Here is a 14,492-nt window from a genome sequence, read left to right on the forward strand (position 1 = left end):
ATCACCCTCACTTTGACCTCCTTCCACCTATCGCATTTCCAACGCCCCTCCCCCAAGTCCCTCCTCCCTATCTTTTATCTTCACCTGCTTGGCACACTTTCCTCATTCCTGAAGAAGGGCTTATGCTCGTAACATTGATTCTCATGCTCCTTGGATGCTGCCTGACCTGCTGCGCTTTTCCAGCAACACATTTTCAGCTCTGACCTAATGAGAAGGCAGCCCTATGGTATGGCAGAACTATAGCAGCATTACATTTAGCAATTACAATTCACTTGTCAACCAATCAGTACTCCCTTCTTTTGCAATCTAAATTCTGGTTCTCTCTTTGAATTGGTGTTCTTGTGAATTGTCCTGATTAATGCAAGGTGTAAAGTATCAAGATTTTTTTTCAACAGTACATAAATTCTATACTCCTGAATAACTACTTGGACAGTAACAATATACGCAGACAAAAATAAAACAGATGGGGTCACAGCCTTACTTAAGTTTTTACTTGTTTTGGGGCTTTTTTGTAAACATGTGTAAGTGTAAAATTCAAGGCGAAGAGGAAGTTCTTCAGCTAGAGCATGGTTAATCTATGGAACTCAGGGCTGCAGAAGGATGTCGTGGCCAAGTCTTTGAGTTTATTTAAGACTAAGATAGATAGGTTCTTGATTAATAAGGGGATCAAGGGTTACAGGGAGAAGGCAGGAGAATGCGGTTGAGAAACGTATCAGCTATGATCGAATGACGGAGCAGACTTAATTATCTGAATAGAACTGAAAATGTGTTGCTGGAAAAGCGCAGCAGGTCAGGCAGCATCCAAGGAACAGGAGAATCGACGCTTCAGGAAGGGCTCATGCCCGAATTATCTGAATAATTCAGGCATGAAGCCTAATTATCTGAATAGCCTAATTCTGCTCCTATCTCTTATGATACTGTCCGGTAATCGAGGGGCTCAGGCTCCTACCTGTGGGACATGTTGTTGAGGAATTTGCTCACAATTTCCAAGTGGCATGTAATCTACCTCATGCTTATTTTGTGATTAATAAGTGGAGAAGCATTTCTGATTGAAGGCAGAACTAATATCCTCCTGGTTCACAAACATTTGTTGAGAGATTTGAAATACAGTCCTCCTTTCTGTCTTTTTCTGCATGTGGATGTTAATCATCAACTGAAAATTATGGAAATGATACCCAGTTGCACAGGTTTTGCTGAATACTGATAAGTATTCAAATGGAGATATGTCTGTATAAATTAGTATTCCGCTGCTCTTCGCTAAACTTTGCTGATCTGCAAATTGTCACTTTGTGAAGAATCTAATTACGGGAGCTTCAAGCTTCTGTCATTTACTCACAAACAGTAGAAGCATCACGCTGTTCTTTAATTCCAATAGGAAAGCAAGGTGAGAAATATCATCTTCTGATGACTGATTTCCCAGGTCAGTGTTGCATCAACAGAAGGTCAAACCTGACTTCAAGCATATATTCTGCTTTCTAAATGTCAGGGGTTCAGCTAACCACTTGCATGTGGCTCTCAAATCCGTATTCAGGAGATTTATTTTTGTTTCAAACTGGGCCTATGTCTTGAATGGTAAGTGGACTATATTATCAAGTGTAAACTGATTCATTTAATGCCTGAAGATGAAGTTGCAGCTTATCCTCTGGTTCTCCAAGACAAAAGAGCCTCATTAAAGGCTTTCACTTATCTGATTTATTTCCCTTTAGTTGAGAGTTGTCAATTATTCAACAGATTTCCCAAATTGTATCAAAGTTTATCAAAAATTTTGTCACATGAATAAGTATTCATCTCAGATAAGAAGAATACTAACATTGTGGTCAAAGGAAAGAAATAATTAGGCTTGTTCGTGAAAATAATGAGTAGTGTTCAGAACATATGCACACACTTGCACAGCAAAACTGCCTTCAAAGGTAATTGCTAACAGTTCTGATCAGAGTCACTGGACCTGAAACATTAACCCTCCTTTCTTCCAATAGATGTTGCTAGATCTGCTGAGTTTTGCCAGCAATTTCTGATTTCCTTTCCGATCACCAGCAGATCTTTGTTTTATTTTGTTTTATATCCATTGATTTGTTTTGATAAACAGCAATTGCTGAGTTTCAGAAACACAGCTTCCACAGCAAAAACAAAATTCTTGCCATTCCAGTAGGACGTTAATCACTAATAACAAAAATGTTGAACAGCTCACCAACTTCATGAACACATTCCACCCCAACCTTAAGACTATCTCTGACACCTCCTTCCCATTCCTGGACCTCTCCATCTCCATCAACCATGACCAATTCAACACTGATATTTCCTATAAACACACCAACTCTTACAGCTACCTGGATTACACCTCCTCCCACCCTCCCTCCTGCAAACATGTTATCCCTTATTCCCATTCCTCTGCCTCCACTGCATCTGCTCCCAGGAAGACCAGTTCCACCATAGAATACACCAGATGGCTTCCTTCTTCAAAGACCACAATTTCCCCTCCCACATGGTTGAAGATGCCCTCCAGTGGATCTCATCCACTTCCCGCACCTCTGCCCTTGAACCCCACCCCTCCAACCGCAACAAGGACAGAACCCCTTGGTCTTCACCTTCCACCCCACCAAACTCCGTATACTTCGCACCATCCTCTGCCATTTTCGCCACCTACAAATGGACCCCATCACCAGAGATATATTTCCCTCCCCACCCCATCCACTTTCCGTAAAGACCGTTCCTTCTGCGACTACCTCATCAGGACCACTGCCCCCCCCAACAACCCACCCTCTCCTCTTGGCACCTTCCCCTGCCACCTGTGAAATTGCAAAACCTGCACCCACACCTCTCCCTCACCTCTGTCCAAGGCCCCAAAGGAGCCTTCCACATCCATCAAAGTTTCACCTGCACATCCACACGTCATTTACTGTATCCATTGCTCCCCACCCATCGCCTGGAGGAAGAACACCTCATCTTCCACCTCGAAGCACTTCAACCCCAGGGCATCAATGTGGACTTCACCAGTTTCCTCATTTCTCCCAGTTCCAACCTTGCAGCTCAGCACCATCCTCATGACCTGTCCAACCTGCCAATCTTCCTTTCCACCTATTTGCTCCACCCTCCTCTCCGACCTATCATCTTTATCCTCACCTCCATCCACCTATTGCACTCTTAACTACTTCCCCCTAGCCTCACCCCCTTTCCATTTATCTCTCCACCCCCGAGGCTCCCATTCCCATTCCTGATGAAGGACTTTTGCCCAAAACATCGATTTTCCTGCTCATCAGGTGCTGCCTGACCTGCTGTGCTTTTCAGCATCACACTGTCAATAAAGAAACATACAGTTTTATTAGTTTTGTACTTATGCTTTGTGCATGGTCAGACCTGTCCTCTACTGAAAATGAAAGTGATTCCACTTCATCAACTCCATCAATGACCAGTGCTATGTGACCAGCAAAAAATATTATAGAGAAAGGCCCAGTTGCCTTCCAGCAGGTATGATTTTATTCAGCAGCAATCCACAATGCCATTTATAACAAACCATAGGGTAGTTACAGAGTGACAACATATCTACTGACACCATGGCTCATGACTCCAATTTGCAAGCCATGCATGTGAATGCATCATGGTGACAATGAGAGACATATTGCAACATAAATGCCATAGCGCAATATTGTGTGGAGGAAATGTTTCCACTGTCTGTGGAGAAGCCCTGCAGTACTCAGTTGAGTTGATTGTCAAGATTCATGGTGATGTCATAAGGGAAGAGATTCTGTCACCTGTTATATAGCAAGCAGCTGAGAAGCAGAAACATCTCAAAGAAGTAGAGGAAAAGTTCACAGAGGAGGGCAACCTATAAAGTCCCTTTCTGTAAAGACCTTATCTGAGGGTTATATTGGACCAGACATCAACGTATTTAACAAAGGTATTTTAAGAAGCCTAAACCCTAACATTTTCTTATTTTAAAGTTAGATGGAAAGTGCTACTGGTCAAACTACTCAATGTTAAACAAGAAACAGTTCACTTAAACACTATCATTAAAATACAAACAAAAGGAAGAGGAATTTAGAAGAACTTAACTATTGGAAAACTTAATCGAATAATAGATACAGTACCTTTTACTAATTAATTGTTCTAATACAGTAGCATCTTGTAAACACAGCCCTTGGCAAAATGGCAAATTCAACCACAGATTCTTACATCAGTTCTCAAATGCAGAGGAAAAATCATCAAGAGAAATTTCACGGAGTGTGGCAGCCACAAATTATTCACTGAAGACCCAACTCTTCTAAGACCCCAAAATACCTTCTGCTGCTAAAGCTAAAAAAAAGCCTGGCCTGAGAGCAGGCCACACCCATCCAGGCTATGAAAACAAAAACACAAGATGCCAAAGTCATTTACTTGAGTGGTTCTGGTCGACTGTTCAGCCTTTACAACATCTCTTCAATAAACAAACAGGACAAAATAACCTTTTAAAGTGACAGCACCATCACAGGGTAATATCATGAACCGCATTTCCAATTTCATCTTTCAGTAGCAGTTCCATTTGTTACCTTTCCTGTTGCTAACCATTACAATGCCCTCACTCTCATTGTGTCTGCATTTCATGTGCCTTTTCCTGTTCCTACTTCAATATTTCCTGTGCTCCCCTAGTGCCTGTAGCATGGCTGATGGAAAGCTATGGAGGAGACTGTGAATGGCAGTGGAGGCTGATTGCTGAAGTTCAACAGCAAGGACATTGGCAAAGTAGATGGAGGACAAGTGCTGTGCTCCTGTGAGAGTAGTGCTGACTTGTACTCCATGGAATTCTGCTACTTTTCCAAAGTGGAGACTTAACAATCCTCCTAGTCTTTTGGAGAGTAGTTTGCTGGACCGGTTCCACCAGTTATTGAGATATGTGTCTGTAAAGACACCATTGATTTCACTGTGGTCTGACTCTTTCTTCATTCCGTGCACAAGCATCAATAGGGCTAATTGGTGTGGCAATCAAGAATGGAAATGGTTTTTCTGGGTTCTTTTTTCTTCTTATTACTTGGAATGTCAATGCGTTATTGTAGCTCCAGTGCTCCCCATCTGAGATTATGGATTTGAGGTGGTGTTCGAAAAGTAGTTTGCAAACCTGTCGACTTTAAAGAGGCTGCCTCATTGCAGTCACAGCCTCCGGTCAGTTTAAACAAGCACAAGGTCAAACTTCCAGCCCTCAGTGGGAAGAGGAAAAGCCAGCAGTTAACCTGACTGATTGGCTGATGTGGTAGCATTAGAACCCAATAGTCAGCACAACCAAGGCTGCAAATCAGTGCTGCATAGAGAAGAATAAAAATTGCAAACTCAACTGAATCCAGAAATGTTGGGCTGGAAGGAATCATGTTCCTTAGGGAGAGGGGCAACAGGGCTGAGTGACAGGTTTTGGAGGCCAGGGAGGGAACCACAAAGGGAATGTATCATCATCGGGGTGATGTGTGAATACTCTAATGCACACAGGGTGCACCCCAATGGATGTATGCCCCTTCCTTTTTTCCTGTTCTTCCATTTCACCTGCCCATTTCAACTGCATTATGATGTGAGCAGCATAATATTTGGGTCAGTTGGTTTGTTAACAAGCTCAACTGCCCTCTACGTATCCTTTAAAGTGGTAGAAAAGCTGCCAATTTTAATGCCACCTACCCACTCTTAATGTTGACGTTAGGTTTGTAAACCAGCATGAGATGGTAAGAGACCTGAATTGCAAATATAAAATCCTCATTCGGGTAATGCAACCATGGCAAGATATTGAACCTGGAGTCAGAATATTCCATATAACAAATGAGAGGCCTGAGTGTGGCTATGACCATAAGCCGAAATAACAAGTGTGGGTGGCACGGTGGCACAGTGGTTAGCACTGCTGCCTCACAGCGCCAGAGACCCGGGTTCAATTCCCGCCTCAGGCGACTGACTGTGTGGAGTTTGCACGTTCTCCCTGTGTCTGCGTGGGTTTCCTCTGGGTGCTCCGGTTTCCTCCCACAGTCCAAAGATGTGCAGGTCAGGTGAATTGGCTATGCTAAATTGCCCGTAGTGTTAGGTAAGGGGTACACGTAGGGGTATGGGTGGGTTGCGCTTTGGCGGGGCGGTGTGGACTTGTTGGGCCGAAGGGCCTGTTTCCACACTGTAAGTAATCTAATCTAATCTAATCTAATCTAATCTAATTTACATCTGTACACACTTGTAACACAGTAGAACATCTTAAGGTGCTTCACAGAGTGTGACCAAATGAACTTTGGCACTGAGCGCTATGAGGCAATATTAGGAGAGATGAAAGACAAAAGATGGATAAAAGCCATCAGAAAGAAGAGTATAGGTGGAGAAGTCCAGGTAATTCTCTAATTTGCAGTCCTCTCTAAAGAACGTACCAATCAAAAAGATCATGAGCTACTTCGCACTTAGATGCTGCATGACAAAGCTGTGCCTCTAGGCACCTCATGATCTTTCTCCCAGGCCATCTACAGTCTCCTCTGATTAGTGTCAGCAACCTTACACCACAGCTTTGACTCCAGGCAGCTAAAGCAGAGACACTGTTAGAGTATTTGTCTTCTGAAACCTGTACAACATGATTGTTTTTGAGTTAAGTTTCCCTCTGTTAAGTTTCTAATAATATCTGAAAATAAGTTCGAAAAGGAGCAATTGAAGTTTGGTGAAATTCTTGCCCTATTGTGCCCAGTTGTCTTCCTGTTGTTCTGCTTCTTTTTAAACTGTTGTACAATGATGAAAATGCAGTGCTATCTATACCGTTATAAGATAATCAACATCCAAGAAATACACTGGGATTTGCCAACTCACTGCTTGGAGCCAATGATTTGTCACCTATTCACAGATGCGGTCAGGAAGTGTGTGCCGCTGAGCACAACCACAGCTGTGATTGCTGCTATGGCAAATGTGTAAGCTTGGTTTTGCAATTCACATTCTATTACATCCATTATAAAGTAACGGCCTGTCTTGAACATTTGTCACAGATGTAGAAGGTAATTTTCTGAGTTCATGTGGCCAACTCTCAGGTGCACTGCTCATAAATTTCCTTCCTTTAATTAGAGAAGAAAATCATAGGCTGTCAATCTGTAAATTTCCATGATGCCTTTCACACACCAGGTGACATTACCTGTTAGAAACAAATTCACTGTCCTTATACCAGGACAGATATTGGAAGACATTTAGAGAATAGAAATTCCACTCCTGTAATCTTGGTACAGGGCAAGAGTTCAGATGACAAAACTGTATACCAGCATTTCAGATTATCATGCTTGGAGATGCACAACTCTTCAATATGTACATAAACCATCCTATTGGAACTATTCATTACATTAAAATTGCTCTATGAATATGCACTTTCGTTGTTAAGAATGATTACAAAAGGTTTCAACACACTATTAATTGGAGGACGGTATAAATTCACCCCATGTTAATTTTAAACCTCAAATGAATGCTTGCATTGTATGATCAAGTTTGTATCGAATAACTATTGCTAATTTTCTTTATTAGCAACAATGTGTAATAAAATCCTGGTAAACTAAAGAATTTGATCAACTGAATAGCACAGGGCTGCAATGCAGTGAACATCCACACAACAAATTGTTCTCTACAATTTAGATAAAGCAACACGCTTCCCTAGTTTGGAGTCAGTTTGGAGTCATACATATGCTGGAAGAAGATTAAACTCCAGCACTTATGAATTTCACAGAAGCTACCACTGATAGTTCTGGTGTTTCAAGTATGACTAGCTGACAAAAATGATAAATGACAAGTGGAAATTCTGTCACAATAAAATTATATTGTTATTGTTTTAAAGTTATAGACTTTTTTTGATGCATAAGAATATTGTTTTAAAAATTCTGTTCAGTTAGAGTGCTCTCAATATTAAACAACTCCCAAACTTTGATTAAACACTTTCCCTCGCTGTCTTGGCAGTTAATCAGCATGGGAACTGCTTAATGCCTCATACACACCAGATAAAGAGAAGACAGAGCTTAATTATACAGTTTTAAAAACTGCTTAACTTCTACAAATTGGTAAATATAAGTTGCCTCTGGGGATCCACACAAAATCAGAATAGTTTTGTCTGGATTTTGTTTTCAATTTTGATTCATACATTGTGGGAATCATGCTACTTTCAATACTCTGTTGTTATTGAGGTAATAAATTGTTCAAAGTCCAAGGAAAGCGTACAGCTAATTATCAACACAGTTCTTTTTTAAAAAAATCTTTCACTGCCAGTAATCCTAAAAGATATTGATGTGATTTTTGAGTGTGATCATAATGTACTATTGTTCCAAACAAGCTAATTGGACACAAAACTGATAAAACCCCAGAGATAGGCAGAATTTATTTCAGAATACTAACAGACTAAGGAAGAGATTTATGTGACATTAATGGTCATTATGAAGGAGTCAATAGCAAGTGAAGGATACCAGATAGCTGTGAGCAAACTGATGTGGCATCCATATTCAAAAAGGATGGTAAGGTGGCAACTATAGACTGGTCATACTTCAAACAATGTAAGACAATGAAAAAGCTTATTAGAGGACAATGTGAGGAAAGTTTGCACTGTGATAGCCTGGTTAATAAAAGGTAACAAAAACAGGAGTTGCTGGAAAAGCTCAGCAGGTCTGGCAGCATCTGTGAAGAGAAATCACAGTAAACATTTCAGGTCCAGTGACATTTCTTCAGAACTGATAGTAGCTAGGAAAATGTTAGTTTATATGTAGAAGGAAGGATGGGAGGATGGGGTAAGGAGTAATCGATAGTTAGGGATAGACCCCAAAGAGAGAGAAAAGCAGTTGGACAGACAACTGAGTGGATGGAAAGGTGAATAACTGTTAATGGAGACAATTAGTGGCTAACAATAGGTAGTGTGTAATGGCAGACTATATGATAACAAGGCCTGTGTGTGTGGTAGGGGATTATGACATAGGGGAGTTAAGGCCCTAAAATTATTGACCTCGATATTGAGTCAGGAATGCGGCAGGATCCCCAAGCGGGAAATGAGATGTTGTTCTTCCAGCTTGCACTAAGCTGCACTGGAGCACTGCAGCAAACCTGAGACAGAGATGTTGGCCAGGGAACAGGGTGATGTGTTAAATTGGCAGATAACTGGAAGTTCAGGGTCTTTTTAATGGGCAGAACACAGATGTTCTGCAAAGCGATTATCCAGTCTATGCTTGGTTTCCCCAATGTAGAGGAGACCACATTGTGACCAACGAATGCAGTGGACTAGGTTGTGAGGAGTACATGAAAAGTGCTGCTTCACCTGGAAAGTATGTTTAGGCCCTTGGATACTGATGAAGGAGGAGGTTAAATGGGCAGATGTTACACCTTCAGCGGTGGCAAGAGGAGGTGCCGTGGGTCTGTGGGTCTGTGGGGTGGTGTTAGGAGTGAAGGAAGAGTGGCCCGAGGAAACGGTCCCTGCGGAAAGCAGACAAGGGAGGGGAGGGGAATATGTGACCAAAAGAGAAAATGCTGGAAAATCACAACAGGTCTGGCAGCATCTGTAAGGAGAGAAAAGATCTCACATTTCGAGTCGAACTGACCCTTTGTCAAAGCTAAAAAAAGGGGGAGAAATATGGAGGTATTTATACGAGGCTGAGAGAAGGTGAGTCATGGCTCCAGAAGCAAAGGTAGCAATAAAGAGGTGATAATGACAGTGCATAGAGAGATTATAGGGAGATTAGGAGCTGTGAATGACCAAGGCTGAAACCAGTGCCATGTGACAAAATATGTGGGGGATGGGTGAAGCAGAGGCAAAATGGAAAACAGGGGAGAAGGGTAGACAAGGGGGAAGGGGAGAGAAAAAGATGATGAGAGAGTGGGTAGCGAGAGAAAAAGAGACAATCAAGAAATAAGAGGTACAGAACAGTGAAAAAAAATAAAAAAAGACAAATAATATAAATGAAATAAAATGATCTGAAGTTGTTGAATTCAATGTTGAGACCGGCAGGCTGTAACGTGCCGAATCGGAAGATGAGATGCTGTTCCTCCAGTTTGCGTTGAGCTTCACTGGAACATTGCAGCAGGCCAAGGACAGACATGTGGGCATGGGGGCAGGATTGTGTGTTGAAGTGGCAAGCCACTGGAAGGTCCAGGATCTGATTGCGTACAGACCGAAGGTGCTCAGCAAAGCAATCACCCAGTCGGCATTTTGTCTCTCCGATATAGAGGAGACCACATTGGGAGCAACGAATGCAATAGACCAAATTGAAAGAATTACAAGTGAAATGCTGCTTAATCTGAAATGAGTGTCTGGGGCCTTGGATGGTGAGCATGGAAGAGGCAAAGGGGCAGGTGTTGCACCTTCTGCGATTGGATGGGAAGATACCGTGTGTGATGGGAGAGGTGTTAGGTGCGATGGAGGAGTGGACTAGGTGGGGAATATGTGTTTGGTGGTGGCATCTCACTGATGATAGCAGAAATGGCAGCTGGTGTTCTTCTGGATGTGGATGCTGGAGGGATGGTAGGTAAAGACAAGGGAAACTCTATCACTGTTACGGGAGGGAAGTGAGGGAGTGAAGGTGGAAGTGTGGGAGATGGATCAAACCCGGTTGAGGGCCCTGCTGAAAACAGTGTTGGGGAATCCGCAATTGAGGAAAAAGGTGGAGATTTCGGAGGCTCCCTTGACAAAGTTGGCCTCTTTGGAACATATATGATAGAGATGGAGGAACTGGGAGAATGGAATGGAGTCTTTCCAGGAAAAAGGGTACAAGGATGTATAGTGCAGTTAACTGTGGGAGTTTTATGCATTTATAGTGGATATGAGTGACCAGTCTATTGCCAGAAATGGAAACAGAGATGTTGAGGAAGGAAAGGGAGCAATCAGAGATGGATCAGGTGAAAGTGGAAGCAAAATCAATGAACTTTTCAAATTCTGGACCAGAGAGGGAAGCAACATGATAATTTCATCAATATATCAGAAAAAGGATTGTAGGTGCAGGCCAGAGTAGGACTGGAACAAGAAATGTTCCACGTACCCCACAAAGAGACAGGCATAACTGAGGCCCATGTGAGTACCATGGCAAACCCTCTGACCTGAAGAAAATGAGAGGAGTTAAAAAGTTGTTCAGGGTGAGGATGAGCTTGGCCAAGCTGAGGAGGTGAGTGGGGATGGTTCAAGCCTTTGTTCCAGGAAGAAGCGGAGAGCGAAAGAGAACATTCTGGTGGGAGGTGGATGTGGAAAGGGATTGCACGTCCATGGTAAGAGGAGGCGGCTGGAGCCCCAAATCTTGAAATATCCAAACTGTTGTAAAGCGCCAGAGGAATCACGATGTACGTGGGCAGGGATTGGACCAGGGGAGAAAAGATTGCGTCAGGGTAGGAAGGGATGATTTCAGTGGGATAGGAGCAGGCTGAAATAATGAGTCTGCCTGGGCAGTCCTGTTTGCGGATTTTTGGAAGGAGGTAGGAGCAAGCTATGTGAGGCTGGGGGACTATTAGCTTAGAGGCAGTGGGAAATGAGGTCAATGACTATAGTTGATTCAATAGCCTGATGTGTTTTGGGGGGCGGTGTCATGGTCCAGGGCGAGATAGGAGGAGGTATCTGAGAGTTGGTGCTCAGCCTCTTCAATGTAGAGGTCAGTCTGCCAGACTACAACAGTACCACCCTTAATGGCAGGTTTAATAACAAAGGCAGGGTGGATCTGAGAGCACGGATTGCAGTCAGTTCGGAGGGAGTTAGGTTGGATTGGGTGAGGGGAGCTGAGAAATTGAAGCAACAAATGTCATGCCAACAGTTCTAAATGAACGAATCGAGTGCGGTAAAAGGCCAGACAGAGGAGTCCAGATGGAGTGAGAGTGTTGGAGCAAGGCTAAGGACTCTGGTCCAAAGAAATGGGCACAGAGGCGAAGGCGACAGAAGAAGAGTTCAATGTCATGTCATGCCCAAAATTCATTAAGGTGGGGATGCAGAGGGATAAAACTGAGACCTTTGCTGAGTACAGAAAGTTCAGTGTCGGAGACGGAAGGTTAGGAGGAATGGTGAATAACTGACAGGCGGTGGGGTTGCAGAGTGGATGCAGTCAGTAAGAAGGGGAGGCATGAAGATTCCAGAGAGCCATGGGTATCGCTGAATTGTTGCATTTTGTAGGCCTTGATGCCTGAAAGGTAAAGGAAACATTTATTGTTAGCACAACAAATGAGCCAGAGAATGAATTGGAACTGGGGAGTGGTACAGCTCTGAGCCAGCAGTACTGTTGGAGAGAGAGGTGGAGAGTGAGAATGTGACATCTGCTAGCACTGAGTGTGGATCTCAGGATACAATAGGAGCAGCCGTCAGTGCAACGTTGAACATCACAGGGATACCAGTGACCCTGGGTGGATTAAAACCATGAGGGATGAAATATCAGTTGGAGTCCATGTGGAGTGAATCTGAACCGGAGGCAGTCACTGAGGAATGTGATGCAGCTGTGGAAATGAGTTTTTTAGCAAATACCTGGTCAATCACCCAGGAGTGACAGTGAAATTAATGTCGGTGGACAAAAAAAGAATTGGAATGGAAAACCAGTCAGAGAGAGGAGCAAAACGTCTTCAAGGTCAGGATGCCTAGAAAAGAATTGGCAGTGAATTAAACACTAAATAAAAACCAAAAGACACGCAGATGCTGTAAATCAGAAACAAAAACAGAAGTTGCTGGAAAAGCTCAGCAGGTCAGGCAGCATCTGTGAAGAGAAATCAAAGTTAACATTTTGGGTCCGGTGACCCTTCCGCAGACCTGATGGTAGCTAGGAAAGTGTCAGTTTGTATGCAAAAGGTGGGAGGGGCGGGGGTGTTGGGGTGTTGGGAGGCAGAATGAACAAACAATAGGTGGGGATAATGCCCAAAGAGAGAGAGAAACAATTGGACAGACAAAGGAGTGAATATCAATCTGGCTAGGAGGGTGAATAGCTATTAATAGAGACTGTTAGTCACTAACAATAGATACTGTGTAATGGCAGACTATGCCTGGCGTGTCGTGTAGGGGCTAGGACATGAGAGAGTTCAGGCCCTAACATTATTGAACTCGATATTGCGATCTTAGGGCTGCAGGGTCTCTAAGCAGAAAATGAGGTATTGTTCTTCCAGCTTGCACTGAGTGTTGCTGGAACACTGCAGCAAACCTGAGAAAGAGATGTTAATTAGGGAACAGGGTGGTGTGTTAAAGTGGCAGGCAAATGGAAGCTCAGGGTCTTTGTAAAGACCCTAACAAAAGGTAAAACAGATTTAAAGGTAAAGAATTTCCTTAATCAGCCTTCACTATATTTGAAGAAAGTAAGAAGAGAAACATGGGCAAGCCATACACCTCAACAAGTCTGTTTTTCCATTCAATAAGATCAGATTTAAGTTTCATTTTCCTGCTCATTCCAATATCCCTTGATTTCCCAAAATCTGTTAGCCTCTGTACTGAATATAGTAAGCATCAATAATAAGGATTATTGAAGGTTAGTATATTCAGATCAGAGAATGACAGATTTTGGGAAATCAAGGGATATTGGAATAAGCAGAAAAATAAAGAGTTAGAGAATTCCAAAGATTCCCAAACCTCAGAGGGAAGAAACACCTCTTCACTGTGGTCATAAATTGCCAACCTCTTAATCTGAGAGGGAGGTTCTTGGTTCTCAATTCTCCAGTCATGTTAAACAAACTCAGCATTTACACTGAGAAGCCCTTTAAGAAATTTGAGGATGTCACCTCCCATTGATCCAAATTTCAGAGACTAAATATTCTACTCAATCTTTTCTCATAGATTAAACTGCTCATCCCATGAATTATTGTGCTCTACCTCTTTTATGGCAAATACTTCCTTCCAACCTTAAAGAGATGGACACTGGGCATAGTCTCACCAAGCCCCATAAACAAGCAGCAAGACAAACTGAATCTTATAATCAACATCTTTGCTCAAAAGGCTAACATAATTTACTTTCTAATTGCTTGCAGTATCTGTGACATTAGACAGCACCAACAATATTCATTCTAATTAATAGTTAAGAAGTGATTCTGAAAGAGGATTAGATTAGATTCCCTACAGTGTGGAAACAGGCCCTTCAGCCCAACCTGACCCTCAGAAGAGTAACCCACCCAGACCCCTTTCCCCTCTGACTAATGCACCTAACACTATGGGCAATTTAGCATGGCCAATTCACCTTGCCTGCACATCTTTAGACTGTGGGAGGAAACCAGAGTATGCAGGGGAAACCCACGCAGACACGGGGAGAATGTGCAAACTCCACACAGACAGTCACCCGAGGCTGGAATTGAACCTGGGAGCTGAAAATGTGTTGCTGGAAAAGCGCAGGAGGTCAGGCAGCATCCAAGGAGCAGGAGAATCGATGTTTCGGGCATGAGTCCTTCTTCAGGAATGAGGAAAGTGTGTCCAGCAGGCTAAGATAAAAGATAGGGAGGAGGGACTTGGGGGAGGGGCATTGGAAATGCAATAGGTGGAAAGAGGTCAAGGTGAGGGTGATAGGCCGGAGTGGAGGTGGGGGCGGAGAGGTCAGGAAGAAGATTGCAGGTTAGGAAGGCGGTGCTGAGTT

The sequence above is a fragment of the Chiloscyllium plagiosum genome, chromosome 1, assembly GCF_004010195.1.
Source record: "Chiloscyllium plagiosum isolate BGI_BamShark_2017 chromosome 1, ASM401019v2, whole genome shotgun sequence".
NCBI classification, from domain to species: Eukaryota; Metazoa; Chordata; class Chondrichthyes; order Orectolobiformes; family Hemiscylliidae; genus Chiloscyllium; species Chiloscyllium plagiosum.